The sequence below is a fragment of the Denticeps clupeoides genome, chromosome 17 (genome assembly GCF_900700375.1).
Source record: "Denticeps clupeoides chromosome 17, fDenClu1.1, whole genome shotgun sequence".
Classification (NCBI taxonomy): Eukaryota; Metazoa; Chordata; class Actinopteri; order Clupeiformes; family Denticipitidae; genus Denticeps; species Denticeps clupeoides.
The window spans coordinates 823,207-841,793 of NC_041723.1; the positions used below are offsets into that span (position 1 = coordinate 823,207).

Below are 18,587 nucleotides of genomic sequence, written 5' to 3' on the forward strand. Positions count from 1 at the left end.
ATGATTGCTCCCATCATTTGCATAACGAGAGGCCTACGGAATGTGCCGGAATGTGCCGGAATGTGCCGGAATGTGCTCGGTGTCAGCAGGTGCGTCCAGCGTGGCCCGTCAGGACTGATTAGCGGCGAGATGGAATCCAGCAGCGCGTGTCATAACAAGCCTCACTCCTCCACCGCGACAGCTGGAGTTCAATTCAGGGGAAGATTGAGCTCCGTCTGGGGACGGCGAGGGAGGCGGAGGCGCCACGAGGGGTCACGGGCCAGAACCAAATTAATGGGCTTTTTTCTTTTTTTAAAGGCGCGTGGGACGATGCTAAGTGCTGCTGAATGGGCCTGAGATCTTTACCACCTGGTTGGCTGATCTGCGGAGAGCCACGGCCAATCGGAAGGACACGGTGCCTCGCCCACTGTGCGCCCAGGTAGATGTGGATGGGATTGCGCTCAGCTCACACACACACACACACACACACACACACACACACACACACACACACTGTACATCCTTAATGCAGCTGTATACGCCCCCATCTTGGTCTTCTTTTGGAAATAACTGCTCATAAATGGACAATGTGATGACAGATATTAGTGTGTGCGGGATATTTCCTGGGTATCCAGTGTGGGTCATTTCTCATGACAACAGGGAGGTTAGTGCCGCACCCCGTGTGGAGCGTCCCATGTTTTCCCCACGAACATCAATGCTAAAGGCCGCCTGAACGTGAATTTAAATCAATATCGGCATTTTCCATGTGATAAATCGTGGACCTCACAAGCATGATGTCAGGACCACGCCCACTTAATGCTTAATGAATAATATCATCAATGTAATTTAAAGCATTCTGCTAGGTGAACTAATAAACAGCATTTGTTAAATATGGTAGATATATCTATTATGGCCAAATGTATAGACATATGTACTTAAAATGAAATCTATCTTTCTAACGACCATCGTCTCCCGATGGAATATAGCGTCCCAGACTAATTATTATAAACGTCCAGAATGATTGATGACTGTAAATGTGATGTAACCAAATTTTATTTATTTTAACCAGTTTCTTCAGTTCTTCTCAAAGGTGCTTTCAGGCGAATTTTTTGATTGGATAAATATGTTTTATAAATATGTTTCTTGTTTTGCCAACTGGCAACCAGTTCAAAATCGCTTAGGATAAGCAAACTTGGCAACGCTGGAAACTTCACAGTCCATATGTGTAATCAGCTTAGATTCTTTTCCTAACTGTTCTATAGGAATTGTTCACAGCCCTTTTTTAAAAATGGTCCCCTGCCTGGTGAGGTGCAGCTGGGTGCAGCCTGGAACTCTGGTGTCTCTGGGTGCGGCTGCCGTATGGAGACAGATGGCGACGTTTTCCGGGGACGTTCGCTTCCACGTTACACGTGTAACACAGCATGAAAGCACGCCGCCGTCGGCTATGTGGGGTTATTTATCTGCCGGGCGCGGTGATTGGCTGCTCCCAGTCCCACGGGCCCCATTAAAACAGGCGACCAGTCTTGGCCAGGCACCGTTTTCATCCATCATGCAAAAAACCTGGAGCGGGGACACCCTGGCAAGCCCACCGGCGTCTGTTTTATTACAGCAGCGAGTCGGGGGGAGCGCAGAACCAGGCTAACAAGCCCGGACAGTCTCACACACACACAGGCCCTCACCCCAGAACGCAGCCAGAAGGCCGGAGGCGTGGGGGAGGGTGTTCAAATGACAGAAAAGACAGCGTCGTGGACGCTCGAATGGTTTTCTTGAAACAAAATGTATTTTTTTATGCCGTTACCCTTCAAAATGCATCGTGGTCCTCCCCATTATTGGCCCTGTTGGCTTGCCGTAGTGGAAGGGGGAGTGGGGAAGTTCCGTATCATTATTATTATTACTACTACTATTAATACCAACACAGTAACACCAACTAGTTTTAAGAAACGGACTACTTTTAAGAAAGACCTTTTTCCCCCTGGATGGATGGCGCCCTTAGCATTTGCCACCTTTCCTGGGCCTAGGTTGCCCTTGGGACCCACAGTAGCCAAAGCAGGTAGGCGCTTCCTCCATTACTCGGAACCCGGGTCTAATAAACGCCCTGACTTGCAAATGGGCTTCAGGGGGCCCCATGCTCCACTGCCGCAATCCAAATTCCGATGGAAAACTCTCAGGCTCGAGGTTTTGGACGCGGCCCAGGCTGTCAGCCGGGAATCCGGCAGCGGTCCAGAGGTATTTTCATCTCTTTAAAACGAACGCGTAGTTTTCTCATAAATAAACAGCAACGAGCGTCGCTGGTGCTGATGCTGAGCTTCGTAAATCCACCGCAGGCGCGGCCCCTCGATCTGCGATGAGCTCCGTTCGAGGTCGTGCCTTCAAAACACCAGGACTGCGGCGTCCCGGCGGTAATATCTCAGCATGCAGCATGGGTTCGCCGGTCTCCATATCGCCATAGTGATGTCATGCGCACCGTCAAACTACTACGAGTCGTGCCGACCTTGTCTGCAAAATCATTTTTATTCCTCGAGCGGTGGTTTTACCGTACGGCCACGATGCATGAAGCATGTTAGTGAGCACCGGGAATATTCGACCACGTTGCATGATTACAGCATCTGGTACGATGTGGACGTTTGTTCGTTTGATACGGAGAACGGTGCAGCTGTACGGCAGATGTGCCTCGCCGAGATCCATCGAGGGAACCTTCACCCTGCCATCTCCTGGGTTGGTGGCCGTGTCTGGAAGCGATCGGCGCAATATCCAGTTTATTACCCGCCTTATAAAACGGTGCCATGGACTGGCGGTTAACTCCGTAGTCGCCCGCCTATTAAGATGTCCGTCAGGTCGGCGGTGGCTTTTCATGATCCTGGGAAAGCCCTTCGTCTTCCTACAGCGGCACGAACCGAATCCCAAAATGAACAAACGGCAGCATTTTAAAAGCACCGTGCTGCCATCTTAAAAGGTTATGGGCGCGCAGTGAAATGCCTGAAACGGGTCACCGAAACGCCGGGGATTTTTCCCTTTCATTCCGTTGGAGGAATTTCCCAGCTTGCCACTTTAATGCCACTGAAATGTGAATTGATGATTTATTGGCCGATTCTTTACACGACTCCTTTAGCTCTAGATTACACACGAATGTTGAATTCAACAAGAATTGACGTTGCAAAAAGCCCTCTATGGTTTATGTGAATAATCATTTTTCTTCATTCCATCTGGTCCTGATGATCCAGTGCAGTTTTGGGGTGCTCTGCGCCGGGGTCACCTCACCTTGACTGAACACTGTTAAGTCTGATTTAAAAGAAATCAAATTTTCTCACCATCTCTATACCGAAGTTCGTGGGAGTTTGTTGTGGTGGCATAAAACCTGACTGTCAAGATGGCTTGACATAGCAAGGACGAAGGACGCATACGCACAACGTCACGAGACATGGGTCTAATACACGGTAGAGAGGACAAGGGGAACATCACCAAACAATGACCCGGCGGCGAACAGACACAAACAGGGCAGCTTTATACAATCATACACAGGTGAACACAATCAGGAAACATTAAAACAGGACCAACATGAAACTCTGGACACGGAGTAGCCGCTGCCGGACCAGATCATGACTGACGTTACAGTAAACTATTACTCTGCAGAGAAAGAGTTAAAGAAGTGTTGTTTTTGTCAAACAAAATGTCTAGAAATGTAATAAAAACCTAAATGACCACCTGACACAAAGACTAGACAAAAAATTAGAATTAAGGCAGGTCGCCAGAAACATCTATAGAACGAAGCAGCATAATTCACGCAAATATACGGATTTCAAATGTTCATAAGTGTCACGATGGCGAGCTGACGGGGGAAGGAAGTGCAGAGCCGGGACATTCTGGGAAAGGGATTTTATTACAAATGATAAATAATCAAGGCGCGATGGCCGAAAACGGGGAAAAAAGGGGAGAACAGAAACAACCCCCCAGGCGTGTGGCGGTTGCCAGAACTCAAAACACAAACTCGACTTCATGACCGAGTCCACGAAAATGTTGGAGTTGCCAAAGGACGGAACCGCGGTGCTTCTTATCAGCTGTAGTCAGTGCCTGGAGCCAAGTAAACATGGCTCATTTTCTCCTTGATGAACAGAAACTGATTTGGGTTCCTCTTACTGAAGTAAAAGTCGGGCGTTTATGTCCTGTGTAATCCCAGGACGCCGGGTTGTTAATCTCATCCAGTGCGAGTGTGTCTGTGTGTGTTCAGCTTGACTCTGGTGTCACCAGCTCTGGAGGAACTTGCTTTTCTCGACCCGAGCCTGTTAATCCAAGCTGTAGATCTCAGACACACTTTATTCAGGGTTCACCACCGGACGCGTCTCCTGCTCTGCCAGCTAATGACCCGTCACCGGAAATCTGTATTCTTCATGTCATGAGGACATTTTTCACAGGCAAAGCTGTGCAATGAATTTCTCTAAATTAATATGTGCACTTTCCTCTTCATTTACTTGGCCTTCCATTTATTGAAAAGAGCTTTAGAGGTGCTTTCATGTACAGTCCAGGCCAAAAGTCTGGAGACACCTTCTCAATCAACGTGTTTTCTTTATCTTCATGACCATTTGCGTTGGTAGATTCTCACTGAAGGCATCAAAACTATGAATGAACACATGTGGAGTTCTGTACTTAACAAAAAGTGGAGACCTGACCTCCACAGTCACCGGACCTGAACCCAATCCAGATGGTTTGGGGTGAGCTGGACCAACAAGTGCTAAACACCTCTGGGAACTCCTTCAAGACTGTTGGAGAAGCATTTCAGGTGACGACCTCTTGAAGCTCATCGAGAGAATGCCAAGAGTGTGCAAAGCAGTAATCAGAGCAAAGAAACTAGAATATAAAACATGTTTTCACTTATTTCACCTTTTTTTAATAAGTACAGAACTCCACATGTGTTCATTCATAGTTTTGATGCCTTCAGTGAGAATCTACCAACATAAATGGTCATGAAGATAAAGAAAACACATTGAATAAGGTGTGTCCAAACCTTTGGCCTGTACTGTATAATACTGAATATCGAAAAAAGTTTTAAGTGATGATAATTATGGCATTATTAATAAAGCAGTAAGTGACCTCTGAAACAGGAACAGTGTCCACGCAGCATGGAGGACGAGTGTAAGAACACTCCACACTTCCAGTCCACCCCATAGAGCATAAATCAGCACTGGGCCGGCTAGTTAAAACACCGGAGCTGATACTACATCGCCCGGCAGTGACCCGCCAAGGCAACATCTGTCCGCCACAGCCAATAAGAGGCCAGCACATCTGGGCGCCATTCAGCAGGAAATATAAAACATTTCACTGTGTTCTCGAACTAATGTCGGCTTTCTGCGAATTTGTGAATGGAATATAAACATGATTTGTGTTCTTTTCTTGCCTCTTGATGCACAATTAGCCAAAGCTGATTCTTCATCGAGTGCTTATCAGTGCACTTACAAAAAAGGTCATGTGACATTTCAGGCGCCCGCGGAGCAGCGTGTGGGGACGGGACCTTCATCAAGGGGACCTCGGTGGCACCTTGGCGGCTCGAGATTCGAGGACCTTCCGATTACGGGGCCGCATCCTTTAAAGTGAAGTGATTGTCACACGTGATACACAGCACACAGTGCACACAGTGAAATTTGTCTTCTGCATTTAACCCTTCACCCTGAGTGAGCAGTGGGCAGCCATGACAGGCGCCCGGGGAGCAGTGTGTGGGGACGGTGCTTTGCTCAGTGGCACCTCGGCGGATCGGGATTCGAACCGGCAACATCCCGCTTCCTTAACCGCTAGCCTTAACCGCTAGGCCACCACTCAAGGTTAATAAGTACGAATATATTTTAGAAATAAACCTGTTCCATGTTGATGATTGTGGACATGAGGTGTTGGAGCATGAAAATGAAAGAGTGAAGACACGTCCACAGTCCCCAGGTCCCCAACGACGATGATGGCCCTTCATCACCCTGAGCTTCTGGCTGCATTTAGCGTCGTGGTTGACAGGATCAGTGCCCCAGTCATGAGTTTCTGGAACATTCCAGTGTTCTTCTGGCTCATGAGAAGGTCTTTATCACCAGATTTCAGCTTTTTGGGGGGTTTCATGTACGGGATTATATACGTGCCACGAATGCCTCTGCTCTGCTGTGTCGTGTGATGAATATGAGCTTCGCGTAAATCTATATGCAACTCTGCATTCGTCCTTCGGTTGTGCATTTCTGATGTTGCTCGATGAAGCTGATCCACGAGATGCTTGTCTTCATTTGGTCCCCGTCCTCGCTGTGTCTCCTCGGCTAGGAGCTGAGAACTGGGACGAGCTTGACGGCCGCGCCGCATGGGGTCCTGCCGCAGTGTGAAACAGACGGCCTGACAGACGACCCCGCCGAGGGGACAGGAGGCGTCCTGACACACACACACACTTATCACACAACTGGCTGAACGGAGCATCGCAAACAGCACCGGCGACTTCACTTCATTACCACGGGCCACATGTCACGGACGATCACATTTAATCACAATTTACATTTACAGCATTTACCAGACTCAGGGACACAATGGTAGTAAGTGGGGTTTGAACCTGGGTCTTCTGGTCCATAGGCGAGTGTGTTACCCACTAGGCTACTACCACCACAATTTACTCCTTATACTCAATTTACTGCTGACTCAGTCGGCAACTTTAGATTTTTCTTCAATGAAATAATCATAAATGAAAAACAAGCTATTACTGCTGAGATTCCATCTGTGATCGGATCTATTCAACACTCTTCATCCAGCTCCCGGACGTTCACCTTTCCGTTCGTTTTGACCCTCAGAGTTCGTCTGTAGCTGCTCTCGTGTTCCCCTCCAAACTCCTCACCAGGTCCGCGGCGGCGTCTTGGCGGTAGGAGGAAGTTAGTAGAAGTTTCTAGATGCGGCCGGCTGGCTGACATGGAGCCGAGCGAAGCGACCCGTCGCCACGTTCACTATAATAATCCGGAGCTGGCGCCACAACACGGCCGACCGCACGACCTTCCACGGGCCAAATTCACAGCCAAATCCCACATACTGCTAAAAAAAAAAAAAAAAAAAACGTTTATCGCGCGTCAATAAAGTTTCGGGTCGATATGATTCGCGCGGGCGCCGGAATCGCCGGAGATGGAGGCCTTTTTAATATCGCAGGGGTTTCTCTGATGATCCCAACAATCTGTTTCACCCCCATTACGTCCTGTGAGCCCCGAACCATCAACCTTTCAGCCGTGACCTTGTCCGACGGGGGACAATCGTAGAAAAACAGAAAAATTGGCCTAAACTCGCCTATAAATGATAAAACAAAGTCCTTTAACTTCAAATATACAAGAATTTGGTGTCATTACGGTGGAGAAATCGAGGCGCACACCTCTACACTTAAAAAGAAAAAGATGGATCTCCACTCACCGAAGCTTCTGGCATGTTTGGTTGTATAGGACCCGAGCGGCCCGGCTTATAATAAATGGCCTGGTGCACTTAGCGCGCCGAACGTCGCTCTCCGCCCCGCGGCGGTATATTTTTATATACAAAAAGCCTCGTTCATCTTCAGCGCTTCAAACGCGGCCACTCCGCCGCCGCGGCCGAGTGCTTACGTTACCGCCGAAGGCACTTAACCTGCGCGGGGAAGGTGTCTCCCCGAGCCGGGGACTTCAGCGAGGCCGACCCGTCTCCCATAATCCCTCCCAGGGACGTTCTGGCCAACGAGAACTAACGCGGACTCGTCCTGATATTTACGTGGAGAGCAGGATACGGTCCCACCGCGGAGGAAACGTTTCATTTACTCCAAATCACACGTGAGGTTGTGCCGGTGCGTTTCGGGGAGCCGTAAAACGTTACTGCCGTTTACTTTACTGCTGTCGGTTTTTTAAAAGGCAGGAAGACAAACAGTTTGGCTTTTCCAGTGAAACATGACCTGCACAGTCAATACGGAGCGTAAATTCCATCCTTCCTGCTCTCTGTGTTCTTAATGTTCGCTGTGTTGACGCTCATTTTTAAAAGTTATCCAGCTTTTCCGAATGAGGTCACGCTGACTCTGCGTAAACATGCCGACCTTCTAACCTGGAACGTCTCGCCAGAGTCTCGCTCACTTTCTCGCCGGACACGGTTGAAGGCGCCCGATTAGACACGTTGCATTTCCAGAAAACGATCATCTCGAAAGAAAATAAACGAGCGGTGGGAAGGACGTGAAAGGGCCCGGCGTTTAAAACACGCTGGAACGGCCACACCCTGCAAACGACCGAAGAAGCTTCATTTTACTGCTCAATAATTCACCATATTAACATGTGACAGATCCATGTAAGCAGAGACTGCGGGGCGTGACGGCTGAAGGATTTTAAGAAGGACGTCACATTTATTGCTATTGGTGTGTCAGCTCGCTGTTACTGGATATTTAATAATATCCAGTAATGGCATAAAACCAGGCAAAATCGTTACAGGCTCTCCAATCAGAGTCATGTACATTTTAAATCATAAATGTCCATAAATACCCAAGTTGTGTGAAATGCATTTATGTGGGATTTTTTTATCTAAAATTTTGGTCAGCACAATGCAAAACATTCAATACACAATACTGTCATTCTTATGTAAAATAAAAAATGTGTATACTGTATATACATATACACACACATATTTATTCTGTGTGTACATATATAAAGATTTATTTATTTATTTACATATTGACATTTTACATTCAGTTTTTCAGATTGTTTTATAGTGTACTTTTGATAATGTACTTGGTATTTGTGTGTTTGTTTATTTATTTACTGTTGCTGCAAATTTCCCACGTGAGACAAATTAAGGATTATTATCTTATCTTGGGTACAAATAAGGTCAAAGAAATAAATCCAGGCTGTGATGCCAAAAGTACTGATGCAAAGGAGCAAACAAAACCAAAAAAATGAACTGCAGCATGATGCATGAAAACTCTTACTCAACATTGCGCTCTAAATGGGCGTGGTTAGTGGTCATGTGACTACTAGTCAGGTGTGAGTTTGTGAAGGGGCGGTGCCGGCCCACACAGACATATCCACTTTCTACAGATTCTTCATTCTAGATTTGAGTATTAGTTTTATGTGTTTCTCTTCTAGGGGTTGGGAAATGTGGACAACGAGGAAGAGGGGATATGTGAGTTAGAACACAAAACAAGCCGAATCACAAAACTCCTCCCCTTTAACAGCCTAAAAGCACACACCAACAGCAGCACTACAGCCCCAAGGACATAACATGTCATTACAATTTCTACAATTTCCACATCCTGTTTAGTATGTAGATGCATTGCATTTGAAAATAATTTATTTGAAGTGCTTGATCACCATCAGGCTAGATAAGTGGCATTCCCTGCTTTAAATAATGTAGAGAAATAATGAGAACTGCATAACATGCATCCATTTCTGCACATCTGTATTCTCTGTATTTGCAGTAAATTCACATGGTCAACACAATATGGCATTTAAAACTTCAGACTCGAGTTCCAAAGTGAAATATTCAGGTGTAGTTAACAGCCAGTCAAATAATGTTGCTGAAATCGTGGCTTCCAAGTCGCCACAACGGTGGCAGGGCTGCAAAGCTGAGGAAAAGATGGCTGTTTAGTTTGGCCCGGCCAGCTTCCATTAACACGAGCTGGGCTCTTTCGCTCCGGTCCTGAATGGAGTCCCAGGCAGGCCTGACGAAACCTCAGGCCAATTTGTGAAACATGCAGCCATTTAAATGCCAATTATAACAAGCTGCCCGCTGCGCAAAAACACATTTACTCACAGATAAAGCAGCCCGCATCAGAATGACTTCAACAACTCCATCTGTGAAGCCAAGGAGCTGCTGAGAAACATATCCTTTAGCTGGTATGACTACCAAAATAAGTAAGGTGGTCTGTTTTATTTTTGTTAATAGAGAAGTTCTGTCATTTTACTGATGCCGACACTGAAAAGGTCTGCTCTCTGTCATCGTGAAACAGTTATTTCTCTTTCATTTGATGTGAACGCCCCTGGACAGAGACAGAGCTCCTTTAAACCATCTGTGTGTCTGTAATGGGTTTAGGTTCACCTGGGACTCTTCAAATGATTACAGTTCTCCATAGTAATTAAATAAACTGGCCTGGAGGATGAGAACCTTCCTTGTGTGGCTGCCGATAGAGTTGGGCTTTTATATGCAAATGAGAGCCCCACTGCCGCTAGCTAGTTCTAAAAGAAAAGTGGAAAACAAACCACAATTACGACTGAATACAGAGTGAATGCATTTCTTATGACATGTATAAATGCTCCTTCTGCAGAGAGTTTCATTACAGCTGCCGCTGTGAAGCTGCATGCAGCCATGAACCAAGGGGCAGTAATCAGAAGGTTGCCGATCCACCAAGGTGCCACTGAGCAAAGCACCATCCCCACACACTGCTCCCCGGGTGTCTGTCATGGCCGCCCACTGCTCACTCAGGGTGATGGTTAAATACAGAGGACAAAAATGTCACTGTGTGCACCGTGTGCTGTGCTGCTTTGTATCGCACGTGACAATCACTTCACTTTATTATCATTTCACTTTATCCCCACACCGATATGGAAGTTATCCGAACCCTCTCTGTGGCAACTCTCCACTGGAATCCCACAGGGCTTGATACTTGGTCCTCTTTACTTCACCCTCTAACCATTGAAGGTAAAGCGTGCGCTAACTCTTCATCACCTCACTGACCTCTGGCACAGCCCATATCCAGAGTATTCTGTCATATTCCAATCTGGGGTCCCAGACGTGAGGAAGGGCAGCTTGTGTGGTTCAGTCTTCCATGTCCTTTCCTGCCTCCTCTGCAGCAGTGAAAGTCCTCGCCCCAACCACCAGTGACTGCCAGACCAAACAGGGCTTTGGCACACAGTTTGGAACTGTGGAACCACATATGAGTTCCAAATTGCTTCTGTCATGTTAGAAAATGTAACAAAAACAGGAATAGAGGAATGGCCCGAATCTTGGGGGGTATCTGGGTAATTGAATCTAGAAGTGATCATTTTTTTCACAGTTTCATATGAAGGAGAATTGCTTGGCACCATAAAGTGTTAAGCAAGTCCATTTCATCAGCTAACTTGGAACGTTTGGGTTCTCTTGAGGGCTGCAGTCCTTCACTTGCTGGAGGGCAGTCAGCAGCCATTCTTCTACATTTACATTTATGGCCCTTATCCAGGGTGTCTTACAATCAGTAGTTACAGGGACAGTCCCCCCCTGGAGACACTCAGGGTTAAGTGTCTTGCTCAGGGACATGATGGTAGTAAGTGGGGTTTGAACCTGGGACTTTGGTGGCAACCAGGCATCCTCTACCCGGAACGTTTGCATTTATTCATACACTGATAAAGTGTACTTTATCGGGAAGAATAAGGAAAGAATATCCATAAATGCTGGTGTTTTGTCATTGTCCACTGTTGATCTTTGCTAACTTCATTAAAATAGTCAGTGTGTTTAAATCGATTTACAGTGTTTGCTGTGTATACCACAAGCTGGTAAACCTGGTCTGATTTATAGTCTACTTGCATGCCATTTAAACAACCGACATCAAATGCAACCCTTCAAGTCAACACCACTTTCATGGTATTGACGGATTGATGGTCATGGATGGATAGGGGTTCTGAGACCCGGGCCCATCCATTATTCTGTCAATGTGCGTCAAGAAAGCTAACAGAGGATAAAGACTGGTCACCTGGGTCACAACCCAGAGGTCATGCTACATGTGAGATGTTGATTGCTGTTCAGCACCCCTTTTCTTTCAGGCATTGACAGCTCTGCACCCCCATTTGCCACCAGTCAGCCTGGTTTGAAAAGAATCTTAAATTTGGTTGCACTGTTTTCTGCCTCTTTTCTCTTTGTCATGTTTTTTGACCAGTTATTGGTGGTTGATCAGGTCAGTTGACCAAGCAGTGGTTAAGGAAGCGGCCCCGTAATCAGAAGGTTGCCGGTTCGAATCCCGATCCGCCAAGGTGCCACTGAGGTGCCACTGAGCAAAACACCGTCCCCACACACTGCTCCCCGGGCGCCTGTCATGGTGCCCACTGCTCACCAAGGGTGATGGATTAAATGCAGAGGACACATTTCACTGTGTGCACCGTGTGCTGTGCTGCTGTGTATCACATGTGACAATCACTTCACTTCCAGTCACTCTTGTCTCTTGTCTCAGACTGGAAGCTGCTCAAAAACGGTGACGTAGGCAAACGTGACGAGAAACGTGGTTGAAATGTTGCGGGACCGTCGCGGCGTTCGAGAAATCCTGCGGGGAAGTGGGGAATCTGGGGTTGTCTGGCCCGGTCAACATGCAGCCATATTTATTCATGAGTAAGATGCCAGTGCCACCACCGCCCCTCCTGCTGAGTTCACACGAGGAAGTTAACAGCGGGAGAAAGCCGATGGTGGTGGTGGTGAAATGGTGGAGAAGGGGGAGCGCCGCATTAATTTGACAAATTAAGGGGCGTCCTGGAATGGAGGAATGGAGTATGGCTGTACAGCTCTTTCAGGGCCCATTAGTGGGACATCGCAGGCTGCGTTTCGCAGCCCTGAAAGCCTCAGATCACTCAGGATCACAGACGGATTTCATGGTGGACGGGGCGTCCTGTCACAACTTTTCTTGTTACCTAGAAAGAGCCATTCAATTAAAGCAAACAGTCCCAAATGAACCCGATTGAAGTGTTTAATATGGTAAAATCTGACGCTCCTCGCAGTATAGAGACACAGAAGCCTGCAATAATCAAGACAGCAGCGGTTTTATTCCCACAAAACCAGTGTCCTGGCCACAGGCCTGGAAATACAACAATAATTCAATAAGTAATGAAGTAAAGTGCAGTTTGTGACGTTTTGTTTTCGCAGCAGGGCATCTGGAGACGTGGCTTTTCCACTGTGGAAAAGCTGGAGGCGTTTGAGGACTGACGGCGTGGCTGAAACCCCGATCCCTCCACTGTGTTGTCAAATCCCGGTCCAGATTCGGTACAGATGAGAGTCGACGTCATAAATCAGTACACAGATATTTAACTGTTGGAAATAGAGGCAAGGCGAGGTAACACACATTTACAAAGCGTGTTCAAAACAGTGGAAAATGAAATTGAAATAAAATTGTGTGAAACGTTTGGTCGTGGACCACAGGGGAATGGACAATGACAATTTTTGTTCTGCTCCCAGCCACTTGGGGCACTGGACTTTATAGCGGCTTCACTTTCTGAATTGTGGGCCACTTGCACCGGGCAGCTAAAGCTACATATTGCTCCCAGATACTCGAGTTCCTGTGTCTTCTGTGGGTGTCAAATCTATATTGTGTCTCTCGAATTCCAAAGACATCTGCAACAGGCCTAGGCCTCCATCAGACTCTGCTTTAACGGGCCATTTCAGCCTGACACACATCCAGACTCTCCAGACTTCTTCGACCCAGTCAGTAATGGCGGGGATAAGACGGCCTCGCTCTTCGTCTGGGCCGTGCACTGTGAGCCGTCCTCGCAGCAGGACCTGTTAAATCGGTGTCTGCGAACTTCCATTCCCGTGATTAATGGGCCTGTGGTGATGCGGCCTGTCGGCGATCGGGGAATTCTGCCTCGTCGGATAAAGTAGTACAGGGAGTTTCATATACGGCCCGACCGCGACGTCTTCGTCCAGCCCTCCACACCGACTTGTATGGTGGGTGGTAGTCAGGGACGAGTAGCAACCACTTACATTTACTCCGTTATGTTTACTTGAAAAAAAACGTACTTATTAGGGTAAGTTTACGACACCAAACTTTTGACTTTTACGTGAGTACATTTGTGAATTAGAAGCTCTACTCGTACTTCGCTACATTGGACAACTCTCGACTCGTTGCGTTTTTAAACCGTTTATTCCGTACGCTAGATGCGCTTTTATTTTTCAGACGCAGCAATAATAATCGCATGACACCGTTTCACCAATCAGACAATCAGACACAAACTGCGGCGGCATGGCGGCACAAACACGACGCACAAACACGAAAAAGGGCAGATTACTGTACGAATACAGAATTCCAGTCTTTCAAATCGACCATTTTATCATTTGGAAACATTTTGTAAAATGTTAAAAGAGCATTTTATAAAATGGTCGCTAAAAATATGTTGTTGTACAATAAAGCAGCAAAAAAATGCTGTTTCTGTGTTACTTGTGGGGTCCTTACAGTTCAACATTATCGCTTGCAACAGAGATTATTATACTATAAAAAAACTCAGGGTGTCCTGGGTGACACTTATGTGAAAGTTATGTATCGTTATTATTATTATTATTATTACTAATACTACTTAATAAGCTTTGTTAAGCAGGTAAATTCATATTAAGATACCAACTAGTTTAAAGAATCGTGGAGTGTTCCATCTTTTTTTTTCACCGTTCGTGGAATGGATGGCACCCTTAGCATTTGCTATATTACCACACACAATCCGTGGCGGCATAGTGGCACAAACTCATCACACAGCACAGGCATTGGATGAAAAATGGCAGATGTGACTGTCTCCAGTGCCAAATCCAATATTTACAGCATTTGCAGTCTTTCATATTGACCCTTTTAGCATTTGGAAAGATTTTGTTAAATGTTAAAAGCGCCTGAGCCTCAGCCCTGAGGCCACCGATGCATAAATGCAGAAATAGTTGCGTAATCACTGCCGTGTTTAATCATTATCATTGCCGTTATTCATATGTATACATGTTTTATTGTATAATTGTAATCTCTGTGGTTTTTAGGACAATATAATGTTGTATAGGGCCATGTTTAAGACATAGTTCATGGGGAGTGTTTATAAACAAAAGGGGAGGAGCCTGTATGCATGATTGACAGCTCTCACGCTCCTCCACTTCCTCATTCTGGACGATTTCACCCTCTCTTGGCACAGCGTCCACCTCCTCCCTTTCTTCTCCATTCTCTATGCTACCAACACCAACATGCATTTCATTCAAGCGTTGTGATGGGTAGAACAGTGAATGTGACTGTAGGGACCGCAGCCCATGTGCTACTGGGGAAATGGAGCCCTTTGTGTCTGTGTAAGTGTGCTGACGTCTTCTTTTGAGAACCTGTACTCCGCAGAGTGAGCGATGGAGATGGACCGTAGGAAAAGCAGACCAGTGCACCGCAGTCTGAGGAAGACGGATGCAGCCGGCCTGACGAAGGCTGAATGGAAAGAGCTGAACCAGGCAGCCAGCGCTGAAATGTGCACTCATCCTAATGTCCACTGATGATACCATCCAGCTATTAAAACACACATTGCCAGCAGACCTGGACCTCTCCGTGAACGTTCCGGAGGGAAATGCCCCGGGAAGAGGAATGGAGCTTCAGCGAGGAAGCAGACACATCGCTCACTGACTTTTTAACATCACATGAATCTTTCACAGGCCCCTTAATGGAAGCGTTTGATGTGTGGCGCGGCCTGCTCGGGCTGATGGGAAGTCAGGGAATGTGGGGTTCTTGTCATCTGGGTAAATGCTCCTTGGTGGCCAGTGCTCAGTGCAGCCGCCGGCCCACCATGCCAACTCCAATGGACTGGTCCCCACCATCACCATGGCAACTCAGACCCAGAACCTTTCATCCTTCATCCAGTTCCTGCGCAAAAAATGTGTTTCATAAGTTCTTCTGTCCCTCTAGACTCCAGTATGATGTAAAAATTTTAGACTAGATTTCGATGCTGTTGACTGGATTTGAACATCTCACCTAAAGATTGTCCAGTGAAAGGGACGTGATTGTGAAACCCTGCAGCACAGCACACAGTGTCACGGTGAAACGCGTCCTCTGTATTTAACCATCACCCTTGACAGGGGAGCAGTATGTTGGGACGGTACCTCCATCAAGGGGACCTCAATGGCCCCTTGGCGGATCGGGACTCGAACCGGCAACCTTCTGATTACGGGTCCATTTTCTTACCCGCTAGGCACCAGTGGCTGTGTGTGGATGAGACTGAACACCTCGTCCAAGATTTCCATCTTCATAATCGTCATGTAAATTATTAAATGGAAGTAGCCAAGTGGGTGGAGCACAAAGCTGAAAAGTTTGAATCCCACTGAACCAGTTCCAGGTGCCACCACCCTGTTAAACAACTGGATTAGTTTCTTACAAATGACCAGCAATAATCATTACACAGGACAACAAAAAGTACACTTTATGTGTAAAGAATATTAGCATGAACAAAGGGTTTAATATTTGCACTATAAATTGATTAAATTGATGAAATAATCCAGTTCTTTGGGATGGTGGTGGCCTAGCGGTTGAGGAAGCGGCCCCGTAATCAGAAGGTCACCGAGGTGCCACTGAGCAAAGCGCCGTCCCCACACACTGCTCCCCGGGCGCCTGTCATGGCCGCCCACTGCTCACCTGATGGTTAAATACAGAGGACACATTTCACCGTGTGCTGTGCTGCAGTGAATCACAATGACAATCACGTCACTTTCACTTGGAAATTCCCTCTCAAGCATTTACCACGTGCAGATAAAGGGTCTGATAGGTCTGGGTGACAAAACACAGTTCTTCTCGTAGCTGGGGTTTTAGTAAAGGGGCGCAAACACACACATTGAATCATTTTCCTTACAGAACGGACATCAAAGAGATACCTGCTCTCCTGTAATTTATGGTGAACCGCGTTTGGTGAGGTCAGCCTGCAAATAACTCGATGACGGTGAAGTTCTGCCTCCCACATGTGAAATTTAATGCAACGACTTCAATTAAAAAGTCGAGAGAAAGGGGGAAGTTTCCAGCGTTTTTTTTTTTTTTTTTTTTTACGGCCGCGCCCGACCTCCACAAGACGTCGGTCTGCACCGTTCATCTCATCTGGTCGGTGCTGTCGTAAAGCCTCCTGCGTTTAGTCCTGACGGAACCCACAACACGTGTAGCACCAATAAAAGCTTTACGCTGCGGTGGCGCATCATCGTATCCACATGGCCGCTCTTCCAGCAGCTCCGTTCGTCTTTCACTGGGAAAATGTTTGGGTTTGTTGTAATAAGGTCGTCACCTTCGGCCCCGTTTGAACCCTCATTACTTTTCCCACTGATAAATTACGTTTATTAGCTCCATAAAAGTCGAACGACGGCCGAGAGCGAAGCGGGGAGAGGCAGAAGGTGAGCGCGAGGCTGCGCCGGGTGATAACCGCCATTTTACAGCCTCGGCTCTGAAAAGGCCCGGAAATTTAGGCGCCGGCAGGTCACCCGCCATAAAGCGGCCCGCCGGGGGGAGGACCGGGCTGCTGGGCGAGCTACCGCCGAGCTGCGGTGTTTGGGTGGGGGTCATGGGTGTGTGCGGGCCTGGTGTAAATATTCAGCAGGTTTGCAGGGGTTTTGTTGAACGGTAATAAATCACACTGCTGTGCATTTAAACTTGGTTTCTCTCCATTTAAGGTCGTTTGGTATGGGGTCTACACATGCAGTGAAATGCATTTACATTTAATCTACATCTGTCAATCGATTCAATTGAGCTGATTAGTCATAAATGATTTGCCACACGCATGGTTATAAAATTGGGTGGTAGTAGGGTGGTAGTAGCCTAGTGGGTAACACACTCGCCTATGAACCAGAAGACCCGGGTTCGAATTCCACTTACTACCATTGTGTCCCTGAGCAAGACACTTAACCCTAAGTTGCTCCAGGGAGACTGTCCCTGTAAAATACTGATTGTAAGTCGCTCTGGATAAGGGCGTCTGATAAATGCTGTAAATGTAAATGTAAAATTGTATAAAATCCGGTTTGATCATTGATTGCAGCTGACAGTAAAATGAAATGAAATGTTGATGAAAAGGTCGAAATTTTTAATTAATAGGTGCTGGCCCTTGGGGGCCTGCTCGTCCTGGGTCGGCTCAGGTAGCGTGGCCGGGCCCCCGGTGAACGGCGAGTTTCCACTCGTCTGATTTATCACGCGCCGACCCTTTCATCGAGAACAAAGCGCGCCACCCCGTACCGCGAATGCCCCCGCGCGCCCGGCTGTTTTACGGATTTACATCTAACACCATCTATCACGCTGGTGGAAAAAAAAAGAATAAAAAATGCAACTCAGATACACACACCTGCTCCTGATCTCAGCTCGTCCACATAAATTCATCGCGTTCATTTGAAGTCTACGCAGCAGCGGCAGTAGTTCTGCATTACTTCTCCTGAGAGCATTACTTTGAGTAGTGGTAGAGTAGTAAACTCTGAGTAGAACGGTAATCACACTGCACTTGCCAGTCTTTACGTTTAGCCGACAAACTTGACCCAACGCATGACCCCCGTCCATCCCCTTTCCTCCCACGGCAACGATAAGCAGCGCTTTCCCGCTCAGTCTGATCCCACAGTCGTCAGTCGCCACCCGCCCAAGACAAACACATCCATCATGGGCCGCACCCGTCAGTGCAGAAATCACGCGAGCATTTTCTCCCGGAAATGCAATTATGGCCTCATTGTGAAGCCAGATTTTCAGAAATGCAGAGGACCAGCGGATCGGTGCACAGCGGACGGGTTCGAAAGAGGGACAAGTTACAGGAAAAGAAATGACCTCCTCTCTGCAGGAATGGACAACCTTCATCCAGAAGAGTTTTTTTTCTTTTTGACGCCGTCTGTAGGACTGTTGGGGTCTATGGGTCTTGGTTCTCATCAACCAGTCAGTGGTGATTGTGTTCACTGGTTGCGGCTTTGGTCGCCATGGTACCCATTCTTTTTGGGCT

At 47.1% G+C, this 18,587-nt stretch overlaps 1 protein-coding gene across 1 annotated transcript in view; it reads left to right on the top strand.

The window, feature by feature from the left end:
• tmtc2b (transmembrane O-mannosyltransferase targeting cadherins 2b) overlaps positions 1 to 18,587 on the top strand; it is a 96,696-nt gene that overhangs the window by 61,268 nt on the left and 16,841 nt on the right. The window contains exon 11 of the transcript XR_003742835.1: positions 298 to 418. The gene's annotated coding sequence lies outside the window, so the exon portion shown is untranslated. The remainder of the gene's footprint in view (positions 1 to 297; positions 419 to 18,587) is intronic.